Source organism: Aphis gossypii, chromosome 1 (assembly GCF_020184175.1).
Source record: "Aphis gossypii isolate Hap1 chromosome 1, ASM2018417v2, whole genome shotgun sequence".
In the NCBI taxonomy this organism is placed as follows: domain Eukaryota; kingdom Metazoa; phylum Arthropoda; class Insecta; order Hemiptera; family Aphididae; genus Aphis; species Aphis gossypii.
Genome location: NC_065530.1, coordinates 59,528,201 through 59,542,600, shown reverse-complemented (window position 1 = coordinate 59,542,600; position 14,400 = coordinate 59,528,201). Strand labels below are relative to the sequence as shown.

At 29.5% G+C, this 14,400-nt stretch overlaps 1 protein-coding gene and 1 long non-coding RNA gene across 6 annotated transcripts in view; one reads left to right on the top strand and one right to left on the bottom strand.

Annotated features, from left to right (window-relative positions):
• The window catches only part of LOC114128545 (uncharacterized), a 118,970-nt gene that overhangs the window by 69,502 nt on the left and 35,068 nt on the right, over positions 1-14,400 (top strand). The window lies entirely within an intron of this gene.
• On the bottom strand, positions 6,350-10,165 carry LOC114128547 (uncharacterized). The gene is made up of 5 exons (XR_007603374.1): positions 10,025-10,165; positions 9,233-9,365; positions 8,025-8,182; positions 7,901-7,956; positions 6,350-6,466 (listed from the first exon to the last, which is right to left on the bottom strand). It is a non-coding gene; the product is annotated as an uncharacterized LOC114128547 (long non-coding RNA).

The window sequence follows — 14,400 nt, the reverse complement described above, 5'->3', positions numbered from 1 at the left end:
TGAAAGGGTGTGACTAGGGCGGGCTTAGCTCCTCCCTCTGAGAAAAAGCATTTCTAAATCCCGCGGAGGACTGTTTTATGGCCTCAAAAAGTCGTTTAAAAGTTTGAAAGCATTCCTTTTACGCATTCGGTCACGCTGTACACAATATCTTTTTTTACGTTTCCAATACTACAAGGACCTGTGAAACAAAGCGGTCTAATGCACTGAACGTGTATATTATGTACCTATGTATGATTCAGCGTTATAATACGTATATATCATTTTTCTATTTAAAAATCCGCGCTATACGGTCGCCAAATTTTCGTTTCGTATCTGTTCAATACTGTACTGAACGATTAAGTTTACATGACTTCACGGTTTTTTGTCCATAATATTTTCATCTTGACGGCTGAGTCGGTTCCAAATACTGCAGGTGTCGTTTTTTGAATAGATAAAATGCATCAGGGCCAGAATTAGAAAGAAGTCGCTGAACGAGCTACGATTCAGATTTCTCTAAAGCTCAACAATTAATTATATGGTAAAATTTAATTTATTTTTTATTTAACGTTATTATTTGTATAGGTATTATTATTAATTTAAGTCCATTAATGATTATAATGTATAGGCAATGACTATTTTTGTAACGCATCTGCCAATGGCAAATTATGACATTTTAGAACCTGTTGGCATTAGTCACTTATTTTCTCTGACACCCCCAAAAGCACACAATATACAACAAAATAATTAACAAGTGGCCCTGAATAGTACATGTTATGCATTTACTTTATTATAAATAAAATAGTATTATGGAAATAACGATACGTAACTAATGACACGTAATTTCTCAGACTTTATTGAGGAATGTTATATAGACTTGTGTAGGTATATAAAAACCGAAAATAGGTACTCGAATAGGTTATATATTTTTTGTACCCTCGAAAGAATTACGCTTGCGTCTTGCTAGTGATCGCGTATAGGGTCCTATAGAGTTCTATTGAGTCAAGTGTTAAAATATCGACATTGGCAACTACATAAAATAGATATTACTTAGGTACCCGATTTGATAGTTTTTCTAATTTATTAATATGTAATTTAAATAAGTATCCAGTTGAAATAATTGTATGTTTTTCTACGGTCAAAAACTATTTATTTGACACCTCCCCTCTCCAAAACAAAATATTCAGCTCACGTAAGGCGTTTATTTAATTTTTTCATACACGGAGAGTATCTTTTACTGTAGAGTATTACCTGGGTAATACTTCTATTTGATATTTTTTCCTAAAAATTGAAAATAAATAAGCGTCGTGCGGTGAGGAGAGGGAAACTCATTGACAGTATTGGATAAACGATTACAATATGCTCGTTTAGATCGTTGGAAAATCGTTTGGATGAGAACGAACGGGTTCGTAGGGAAAATAATTGAAAATAGGTTTACGTTCTGCTATCTGGCGGACGGCGAATGAAAACCGAGCGTCGAACGTTCAAATCGCCGACAGATGGCGTTGCCGTATGTCCGGACGCCGAATAAAAAATTCGACGCGTTTGAAACAACACCACGTATAAAAATAATACAATATTATTATAAATTTAATTACAATGCACTGCCGATGGCGACACGTGCCACGAAAAAAGCGTTATAAATATTCGCGACCGAGTGTGCGACTCCTAATTATTATGAAAATTCGACCTTCGACCGATGACAGAGCCGTCGTTAACGACTTAAAATTTTACCATAGTGTTTTAATACCGAAAAATAATTGAACGAATTTCGGTAATCGCCGTGTGCGTTAAACGCGTTTGAAGTATTACAATACTATTATAGAGTTGTTACCTTGTTGGTCGCGATGTGCGATAGATACCAACTACCTTCTTATTATATTCATATTATTATAATATTATAATGCACGTCGATTGTAGCGCATACGAATATATTGCACACGTTTGTCCGCGTGAATTGAACGCTGACGGGTTAACAAAACAATAATAGCAGGCGATGACTAGAAAAAATAAATAAATTTGATATTTTCTCCGTTGGGTAAGACATTCTCGATCGTATTGTATACAATCTAATGTGTTTTGGGTTTCCGTTGTTCTAAATCTAACGTAACACAAGTACATCGTAGGTAAAGAAAAATTTCTGTATGTCAAAAAATCGGTTAACAAATTATTATTTATTTATGTGTGAACATTGTTTGGTGGTCATTGTAAAATGTCGTAGCGAAAAAACCAAATACAACGATTAATCGATGTATGTAGATACATAATTATAATTATTGTTTTGTTTATAACGCACCGGTTACGGTCATTTCGGCCAAAAAAAAAAAAAAAATATGTACCTATCGTCCGGCCCAAAAACATATTTTAAATCGCGATAGTATTTTATAGAATGAGAATAAATAAAATCAAATAAATCTGATTATAGACTTGTGATTTTCAAAAATAATTTTTTAACAGAAAATTCGTTTGATGGAAATTTGTTACATCGAACTAAGCTAATCCAACAGTTTATATATAAAGGCGGGCATTTAACTAGTTAAAATTTTTTAAATTTTTTATGTAACAAATTAAATTTAAAAACCAATACCGACATAGATACCTAGTAAAGTTAAAATCGTGTTTATTTATTATATTTAATATGTATAGATAAACCAGCTTCATTTAGTTAAAACTATTATTTTTTTTTTTTTTTTTAATCTCTGTATATACATTGATTTGAAATACAAATGAACAAATAAGTATTCCTTGACTCAAACATTTTGTTGACACAAACGTGTAATTGCATAAAACATTACAGCTAGACGCTAGTAGATGTGCAAAAATAAGGCATAGTATCGAATTCATTTTTAAAACAATGTTTATTTGTCATTTATAAAAATTGAAAATTGTACTATCACGTAAACCCGATGATGCGAATTATATACTCACTGAGTATTGAGTAATCCGAGTAAATGAGAATAATTAAAAAATTGGGTGTAATTACTAATTTCACTCATGGGTTATAGGTACACAGGTACCTGCATCAAGTGTATCGTATACTTAAGGCGCTATATATACTAATTGAGTTCCTAAATACCAAAACAGGAAAAAAATAATATACTACCTGAGTCCCGGGTACAAAATGGAACCTATACTAATTATTGAGTCCCGGGTTAGAAAACTAATTGAATACGAATTGAATCCGAAAATTATTTTGAGCAAAATATAAAATCAACCTTCCAGAGTCTAGACACAGCGGAAATCATGCCGAGCAGCATTAAAATAAATGTTCTCACACTTATGCCACACAGCTGTGCTGCGTGTCATAAGCCGCTTCGTCTGGATGTGCCTTAATTTTATACTCAATTATGGTAACATGTAGACGTGATAATATCGTCAATACATGATACAATAACTAGATTTGAATATAATATACAATGTTTATCCCATGCAATTTTACTATTATACATTTTTTTTCTATCATCAATGTAAGTGGTATATCTATCAATTTTTAAAATTTAAACACAAAACATTTTGAAAATAGGTATATAGTATTAAAATGTTTTTATATAAAACATTTTCCAAATACGAACTTTTCGAACAAAAATATAACTAAATTATTTCCTAATTATTTAGGCAACTTTTTAACAATAATAAAAAAATATTTTGACAACTACGGTTTCCCTGAAAATATTTTTATGCTGTGTGGGAATGGTAATGCATACCTGCACTTTTTATTTTAAATTTGTCGGGACTCAGTTAGTATTATACTTAAAATTTCACTGCTCAATTAGTATATACTCTAAAATTTAGAGCCTAAATAAACAACCAGAGATTCAATTCATCATAAAAGGTGGTACTATAGGACTCAGTTCGTATGCAACCATTTTAGGTACCTAGCTACTACAAATATGACGGTTGAGTGGACGGGCTAAGTATACAGGGCATTTCTTTTTTCGTAGAAATAATGTATAAATTAATCACAGCTCGTTTAAAAATACTTTGGGAAGGAACCAATAATATAATCTTTAGCCAATGTGTAATGTGCCAAGTAATACTACATGTAATATTGTTTGAAATTTGTAAATAATCGCCAAGACCATACCATAATATACATCAACAATAGTCAATATTAAAATGGCTGCAATATAAGTAAACGTTTTGTTTTAGTTATTATGTAATTTTTTAAAAAAATCTATGATTTAATTGTCCAGTTATTTGACTCTATATTATACTTTTATCATACAGTTTTAATACATCTAAAGACTGTTAAGGTCAAATTGTATTTAACAGTGATAAAATAAATTTTTTTTATTAATCCAATTATCTATTATTTAACAATAAAATACATTTCTGTTAATTATAATATAATACCTATACTATTACGTATCTATGTAGGTTATAACATTTGTATTGTTGTTTTGTAATGTACGCACATACACATATTATTGTTATCTTTGTCCGCTATTATATGGTCCCCGAGCACTATTTAACGAAAAAGTCTTTTTTTAAATAAATACAATTTGTTATGACTCACTAGTGTGAATCTAACCTTTTTTCATTTTTTACCAATATTAATAGTTTTTCTATTTTTCTTTATAAATACCTAACGCGTATCAATTATATTTTACTAGATAAATACTTTTTTCTTTAGGTTTTTACTATTTTTTGTTTTTACCAAAAAATCATATTTTTTTACTTGATATAATATATTCTAAGATAAAATGTATTCTATCGTAATGTCGATGTACGATTACATAAATTGCACTTATAACTTATTTCATTTATAATAATTAATAACGTTCAAAGTTTGTTTTGAAAAAATATGTGAAATTATTGGGTAAATGCGGTAAAGTTGCACACATCTAAGTTTTAATCGTTTATCAAGAAAAATCTATTTGTTTGACATTCGTTGTTAAGTATCAACATAATAAATCAACATGTTTACAGCGATATCTTGCTTTCGCTCAAAATTAGAGTCAAAACCACTTTAAAAAATGATTGATTGGAGAATTAACATTAGATGAAAAACTTAAAACAAACATAGCTTTTTTAAAAGAACCGTTTTTTAATTATTTAGTTTTAAAACGCACGAATATCGACCGAAATAATGATAAAACGTTTTCCAGTATTCCACGCAAAATGAGCGCGCTGTATACCTAGGTATTATATAATTACTTAATATACATATAATAATATGGCACGTGCCGTTTTCGCCGATGTGGTTGTTCGAAAACCAACAACTATGGGGATAAAAAAGAAACAATAAACCGCCAACTGTACATTATAATAATATTTATATACGTTTGTATATGGCCATACAGCGTTTACTGTCGCTGCAGCTATTGTTAACGGAGGAATAAAAAACAAAACTTTATTAGAAAAAAATTCGCACATGGTATTAAAATATTATTTAGTAACACGCGCGCTCGCCAATCGCTCGACGATACACGCGATGATGTTATAATATTACGCATCACATAATTTTTTTTTTTTGCAAACTCAAACCGCGGCGTTGCGTAACGACGACCGGTCCAAGTTCGCACGGGCGTCGATTTCCCCTCTGCATAATATAATATAATACTATTATAGAAAATGCGCAAAATAGCGATGGCGAGAAGACGAAATCCAGTCTTTGGCGATTACATTCCGAATGAATGGACTTTGGTTGTAGGAACAATATGTGTCGTAGTAGACACTCAATGCATATTGTAATACAGCGCGTAGGCACCTCTCTAAGTATGTATATAAGCACAAGTAGGTATAATACATGGGTGGGCGTGGTATTAAAATATACTTTATGTACGTCATACGTGCAGGATATACTATATATTGTATAGGACTTGTAGATTCTAAGTACTATATATTACATCCGTAGAACGCCGTCTAAAAAATCCATATATTATAATATATACCTTATGGCTTATGTCATGCGTAATATTATATAAAAGTATATATTGTCAGTGTTCCAAGTGGCTTAGAACAAGTTTTAGATAGGGAGGGATGGATCACAATATGTTTCAATATAATATATAGTGAGTATCTATGTACTTAGGTAGTTTAATCATATTAGATTAGCTATATCAATAATCTATACCTATACTATGAAAATCTACATAATATTATATACTAATTATTAATAAATTAATATTACTTATTATTTGCTACTTACACAATATTATAGAAGGTATAAATTAATACAACTATGTCGTCAGACACTTAGACAAAAGGAGAAAAATACGTCATTTATATATGTGTATACCTATACCTATCCTCTGTATTACGTTTATAATACCGAATGAATAAGTATAGAAGTATCACTGGAAAATAAATATGCTGATGGAGCTTTTTCGTTGTTCGTTGGAGTAAGAAGGTACAATTTTAATTGAAAAAATTTCTTCATGACTTCATGTATTATATATTTGATTTATTATTTACTTTCAAATTTACAGAACCCAACCTTTTTGGAAGGTAATGAAAATCGTTTCTTTACAGTGATTCGTGAAGTCTTCTGAAAATAATTTTTAATACCTAATGATTATTAAAAATAAAATCATTTTTTTTTTTATTGGACCAGTCCAAATGTACATTCCCATTATCCACGTCCTATAATAATCTAAACATCGTAATGCACTTTAAATTGTCTACATAAAATTTTTTCCTATGTACACTGCTATTTAACAATTGCATAATTTAACACCGCCACCTACAACACACACATTGGGCGCGCATTGTTTAGAAAATGATGTGGTAGGATGGCACCCACCAACCAATTTCTACCGCTGGATATTATAGATATAATATTTTAATTAGCACAAGATGCTTTTGACGATGAGGACACAACCGGCTAAACGAATTAAACTACGAGCTATATTGGTCGTATATGTATACCCATGGGTGCACTACAACAATATACCGTGTTATAATATTATTATAAGCTGCAGATAGGGAAAACGAATCGTAAATAATTGTTTTGTTGTTTTTTTAGCTCCTAGCCAAAATGTACAAAACTATCCATCAGACAATCCCTTTGTCTCGGAATTTAAATTTATTTAAAACATTTTAAGTAAAAACAAAAATCCACAAAACAATGATATAAAATGTATAGGTGGGAGGATGGTCGATAGCTCTTCTCGCCCCCTCACCATTGAATTATTATCCGGATATCCGCCGTTAGGTCGCATAAATATTATACATCAAACACGGTTTTGGGCCGGGCTATATTTTGTTCTTCAATCGCCATGTTTTGAAAACACTAACCATCGAGCGTCGTTCGTTTTCGTCATCATATCGTCGTAATCGTATACGTGTAATAATATATAGTATTTTATTAAACTACGATATTATTGTCGGCCGCCCAAGACTCTGTGCTCGGAATACAATTTACAGGCGACGGAAACCGTTGATTAGAATTATGCGCAGTATTTATAATCATGTAGCTAACTTATGTACGCGCCATCGGAATCATAACGACGATGGTAAATGGATAAAACGTCTATATCATAATATGTGTGTATACTGTATATGATATTATTATAAACTGTGAAGGGTTAGTCATCGACTATCGCGAAGAACTAGCACCTATTGTTGGTGAAACACGTCTGATCCGTGGACGTTTATCATGATAATAATGATAATCGACCGGGAGGACCACGACACTTCGGCAGAATTCGTAATTTTTATTGACGGGTGAACTTTCTTAACGTAATTTCACACGACCAAACCCGAAAAACGCGTTGCGGAACACGATAACATAATTTGACCGATCCTCCGTTTATCGTTTCCAATTCATGTATACATGACTAATGCTTCACGACATTGTTCAGCATATACACGAGTCAAGGACATTTTTGTCGACCAAACAATAGTATACATTCGGCTAATTTTTAGTAATAATAATGAAAAAAAAAAAATAACTAAGTAAAAATGTTTTGAAAATACGTACCCACATCATCATGTATTGTATTGTACGATTTCCTATCCACTGGCTCGTTATCGGTGCTTTGAATATAAAATGTTATTTTAAAACTCTTTTCTCGATGTATATGTATTTTTTTTATGTTATTTACTTATTACTTATACTCCCTTGTAGACTATAACTACTATTTCACTCCATTCGGTATTAGCAGCTCAACCCATTTTATGAATGGAATGGCTCTTTTATCTTTACAATGTAAGGTACCTTGTGCAAAGAAGGAGATATTATTGTGGGAAAAATACCGTTTATCTGTAAAATACAACAAAAATCGTCTTTAAACTAAATATAGGTACAAATGGTACACTATATATATTTACCTATGTGTAAATTAAATGCACACCTTGTAAGTACCTACTTATATATGTAATATAATAATATAGCTATGCTAGTCACTTAATATAGAGCCCAGATCTAAATCATGATACGCAATACGTGTATGCGTGTGTATATTTTACTTTTAATCAGTTTTTCCTTTACACTAACCTATTATAAGTAAGTTTTTTTTTACTCAAGGCGTCTTACCACAATTGCACTTGCAAATAACTTTATTTTATTTCTTTTTTTTTATTATCTATTGTTATTAAATAAATTACTTCTGTATATATAGGATGATCACATTTATTATTATTTTTTTTTGCATTCAACTAGTCATCTTTTTTCGTTTTACCTATTTAAAATGTTGACGTATCCGGCAGTTTGTCTGAAAATTATGAGTTAAATTATTAATTTTATCTAAATGAACTACAGTTTTTATACAAATTTTTGAATCTCAAACTGTAAATCATATAGTAGGTACATGATTAAAATGTAAAACTTTTAACAGTATTAACTATATAAATATATAATTGCAATGATTAATTACTTTTTACAATTTAAATTTAAATTTTTTTGAAAAAATATACTTTTGTATTGAATTAATTTTAAAACATATAAAAACTAATTATAAATATAAGTATATATATTTTGAAACATAACTTGATAATAAATACCTATATATTATATGCAGATAATTATTATAAAATTGTTATATACATTACATATTTTATAATATGAACTACCTACTAATAACTCATGTGTAATTACCATTTTTCTTCGTCGCTGAGATGAGGTGATGAAAAATTATAACACCACGCACCTTGATAATAAATTATAGCGTACGCATGATTAATATTAATAATTGTCTAATGATCTCGATAAATTTTATACAAGAACCGAGAAACGTGCAATTACGACGAAACAGAAATAAGATAGAACGTATCATATTATGATGTATATAAATGTGTACATTATATTATATACCTTTAGTATTATATTCAGCAGCACCGTAGAAATTTTCAGGAGAAGACACTCAGCTAGGGCACGTGCCTTATTATTCCCTCCCACCGCGTTACTATAATAATTACAGTTATTTTTTTCTTTCTTTCGCACACAACTACAACACAAGTATAATAATATATAATACTCAGCAATATATTCACAAACACATTGATGAGAATAAATTATATGCATGCATATTTACATGTGTTCTGTATGCTAGCATACATATGTATAATTGAATTGAAAAGTCTACGTTTTACTTGCATAGTAAATTGCAGGGATGGCCAAAATATTTTTTAAATTGTAAATTAAATACCGAATAAAAAAATTAATCAACTTCCATTGAATAAATACAAGATTTTATTAATTTAATAAAAATTATATAGTTTTAAGTCGTTTAAATAAATTGATAATAATTGTCAAATTTCAAAAAGTAAATTTTTCAAAAATATCATTTAAAAATACATTAAAATATTCATTAAACCTGCAAGGAATTCAGGAACAGTTAAACATTCAATTGAAACATATAAAAAGTTTCTCTATTAATAAGTTAGGTTGTGCGAAAAATGAAAAGTAAAATTCATTTAATGTATAATATTTGCTATAAGTATTAGATAATAGATTATATATTTGTTATTAATAAAACTGAATACATTCATATAAATATTAAGTAGTTATAAGCAGAAATAGTATTAAAATGTACTTCGAGATAAAAAAATACTTTAGGAAAAATACCTAATATATGTATTTTAAATATAATTGTATAATACTTACGTTATAGACATTATGTAGTACTCAGTGCGTATATTTTACATACTGGTATAAATGTAAATAGCTTAAATAGAAGAAATGATTTTTAACCAATGTTTTTTTCATCATATTCATTACAACCACTATTGCATCTCTGTTTATGGCGCGATATCGGAACTACATTATCAAACTAAAAAATAATGAGTCCGTTTAGTCGAGCACCTGCTCTTATCTGTAATATATAGGTAATATTACGTATGTACAATTAATATCTCATTATTGTTGTTACATGATTTATAACATTTTACCACTACTTACAACTTATGTATTTATTCGTATGTCATAGATACCCATTATGGCGTTAAAATTTCATTGTTTGTTCGTGTAATTCGAATAAAAACATGGAAATGATTTAGAAAAGTTTCTACCATTCTATTTTTTAAGCACATCCGGTACGACACGATACTGTGAATCGTTATGAAATATATTTAGTAATATAATAATCGAATGATGTGTTAACCGGAATAAACTTCTGGCAATACGATATCTGCAACAAATAGCTAGGTACGCCTACGTTTTAAAATGTGTCCCAAGACAATTACCGTGCAGATTACCAACAATATCGAAATCGAGAAGAAAGGTTTGGTCATTACGACGTAACCATTATTATTTTGTTTTGTATAACACGTATTAGAAATTAGAATGCGTATATATATATATATATATATATATATATATACAATGCAGTCGGCAATAATATTACATATATAATATGTAATAGCTGGCAGGATCGTCCTAAATTCGTGTTTACAAGTTCCTTTAAAATACTTACTTTTTTACTACTTATTCATATATTAATTTATTCAAATGTAACGAACTTCAAAAGAATTGACCATCTCTATAGTTAATCGTAAAATAAGAATTATTGTTTTCTTTATACATTACACAAAATAAGTCATAGCAGTTAGAGGGATGACAGTGCACGGAATAAAAAAATCTCTAGGATTTTCTCGTCGTTTACTGTACACCCACGGTTTCGTACTTTTACCCGACTGTGTCTGCTCCATTAGTTCTAAGAAATTTCTTTCTTATTATTTTTATTTATAACATTTTTGATGTTATAAAATTCTGCTATTGTTTTTTTATTTGACCGCGAATCTCAGTGCCTTTTCCCCTGCCCTTCCTAAATATATGTACCCATCAATAACTAAATAACTGACGGAAATCGTTTGAATAACATAATACAATAGTATACATGTCATATATTATATTGTTATCCCTGGACTTGAAATCGGAAACTTCTTTTAAATAAATTCCTTTCTTACTCAGGGTCGATAGTGTTTGTACCTACATTGTTTAAAATGTTGTTACGTATATATTATAATCTGGCGACTATATTACATTCGATCGTTTGGTATGATGGCGTTATGTAAAATTTCATCGACCGAGCGCATATATCGCAATTCTCTCTCCCCCGCGCGTTTGCGGTGTTCTTGAAAGCCTTATAACGTTCACATAATATATTAAAATACGTGTGCACCTACCTAGTTTGAATATTGCGTAATCTCGTAATCGCGATATAAAACGGCGTCCCTATTTGCCAGCGAATCGCGTATATATGAGTACACGGCTATGCCTGCACAATACACAGATAATAACATAATGTTATATTATATTTTAGCTAATACATGTAGTACGAGACGGCATCTATCGTTCGCATATTATTAATATTATTATAATATTATAATAATGTACAAGCGCCGGTGAGTCGGTTTCACAACGCCAGGCTTTCTTCAATCTCTCCGAGATTAAAATTTAATCGGGTTACCGATTATTTCTTGCCCTTGGCATCAATATAATACGTATACACGGGTACCCGTGACATTCGAGTGTATTACAGTGCGACGTATTTTCGTAAAATATAATATGTGTGTGTACTGTGTATTATTTTATATTATTGTAATAATATACGCACACGCGTCATTTGTGCAGTGTACACCGACGCCGCGCAGTGCTCCGGCCGACTGTATATTGGAATCCGAACGTTGAAAACATTACGATAGGTACCTACGACGAGATAGTGAAAATATTTACAGAAACATAAAACCGCCAGTACACTCGCATATTTTTCACGAATACAATATCCCGATGAAATACATGTAAACTTATATTTATAGGTATATTCCTCGGTATAATTATATTTGTATATATGATGTATCTGAAGCTGTATATATATTTATTTCATACACGCGTCGTATTTATTATCACAACTACTATTATTTTATTTCTCTCGAGGTTATTTTCAAACACAAATAATATAAAAGTACCTAATACACCTCCCATACTGCAATTATCCTATAGAACTTGATATACATTATTATATTTGTGCGTAATGAAACACATTTTTATTAAATGTAATAACATAATAATATATAGTGATACATACTTATGAGGATTGTGCATTGACTCGTAACGGCGGCATATATACGTATAATAAATCACCTATACGCCCATAATAACATATAAATATTATATTATTTGCGTATTGTTGTTTTTCAGCATTGTCCGAATACTATGGTATAGGTGCTTATTTTACTTTCAGTAAAACACCAAATTTAACTATCAGTCTATCCTTCTATACTCGTCATATGCCTATTTTTTCTATTTAATAAAGAACTACAGTAAAATCTCTCTAATTTAGCGGACGCCGCCGGACACTATACGAAAGTTAAAATATATCCATTATCAATCAGTATTCAGTATACGTAAAAAAACATTCCACTTTATCTAAATAATAAAATAAAATTTTGAATCAGTTTTTTTTTTCGTCCCAAAGTACTTCATTCAATAGTAATCCTTATTATGTACAAAGAATAAGTATTTATGAATTATGATGACATTCTGACGTGTATCCACCACTCGTCACTTGAGTCTTGAGTCTATTAATCTCTATAGTTTTAGATAATAAAACTTTAAATACCTACATCTCGAAAAAAACTGACACGTACTTAACGAATTTTTTTTTTTAAATTATAAGCGCGTTATAAATTGTATTATTTTAATATTGATAGTACATTAGATTTATTGTTAATACTAAGCTAGAAGTACATACTAATAGTAATATATATATTGTAATAGTTTTAAATGTATTAAGTATACGTTTATAGAAGTACTTACCACCTCCATGTGTAATGTGAATATAATAATGTTATTAATATTAACAACTCATGTCTAACTACTTAATAGTTATAAATTGGAATTTTCTGTATCAATTTAACATTTTCTAAAACAAACACTAGTATTAAAGTATAAGAGCATGTAAGTTATGCGCTATTATAGTTATAACTATAGCTTTAACTATAATATACACTTTTACAATTGCCATCAATCAATCTATTTTATTCAGTAATGGCCAGTAGATACCGAGGTCGAGTGTAGGAAAATAAAGAAATCGTTTTCGAAAACTTATATCTAATTTGAGAGAAAAAAACTTGAAGGACTATCACTACTTAGGTTTTTTTTGTTACCGCAAAGGGAAATATGTCAAAAAAGATGGATAAGAATCATTTCTACAGGTACCTAGTACTTATATAACATCACAATATATGTTCATATAGTCACACAAAGATAACCCTCTCGATACCAAAAAAAATATATATATATAAATTTCGCTCTCGTGAAGATTTAATCCATTTATTATTTTTATTTAAACCCTATTCTTCTACGCCCTTAAAATAAAGATAAAGTTATACGTATACTCATGAAAATATAAAAATATATTATCTATTAAAATTTTATCGTACCAACCAAATATTTTTTTTATCAATAAATTAATGAAATAATATTTAAAAATATCATACATGATATACTTATATATTAGAGGGATGTATTATAGAGAGACGAAATTCCACTCTTTTAAATCATACAGCTGGCGCTTTGCTTATAATTTGTTTAGAAAATAAAGCAAATAATTATTAATAAAATATAAAAATTATTTTAAATTCTGTTTGCGTGGTATACTGTATTCCTGATAAATAAAATAAAATTATAAACACGGAGCATAGATTAATACGATTAATACTCTATATGACACGGAGTCACGGACTATGTTAAGTTATAATAATCTGTGAATATAATAATTGTTTTTTATACAGAAAAATGTGATACGGACATACAACACTTAAAAAAATATATATTTTAATTTTAATGAATATGGTGATGTAACCGATCGCGTATTTTATTTTCACAGTATTGTGTGAAACTTAAATCCCACAAAAAAAAAAAAAAATCAAAATTTAGCACTTACGTATTATTGCATTTATAAGCATTAATTATATACTATAAGTACTGAAAAAATGTATAAACAACTTTCATTCAATTGCAATTTATATTGGTATTTT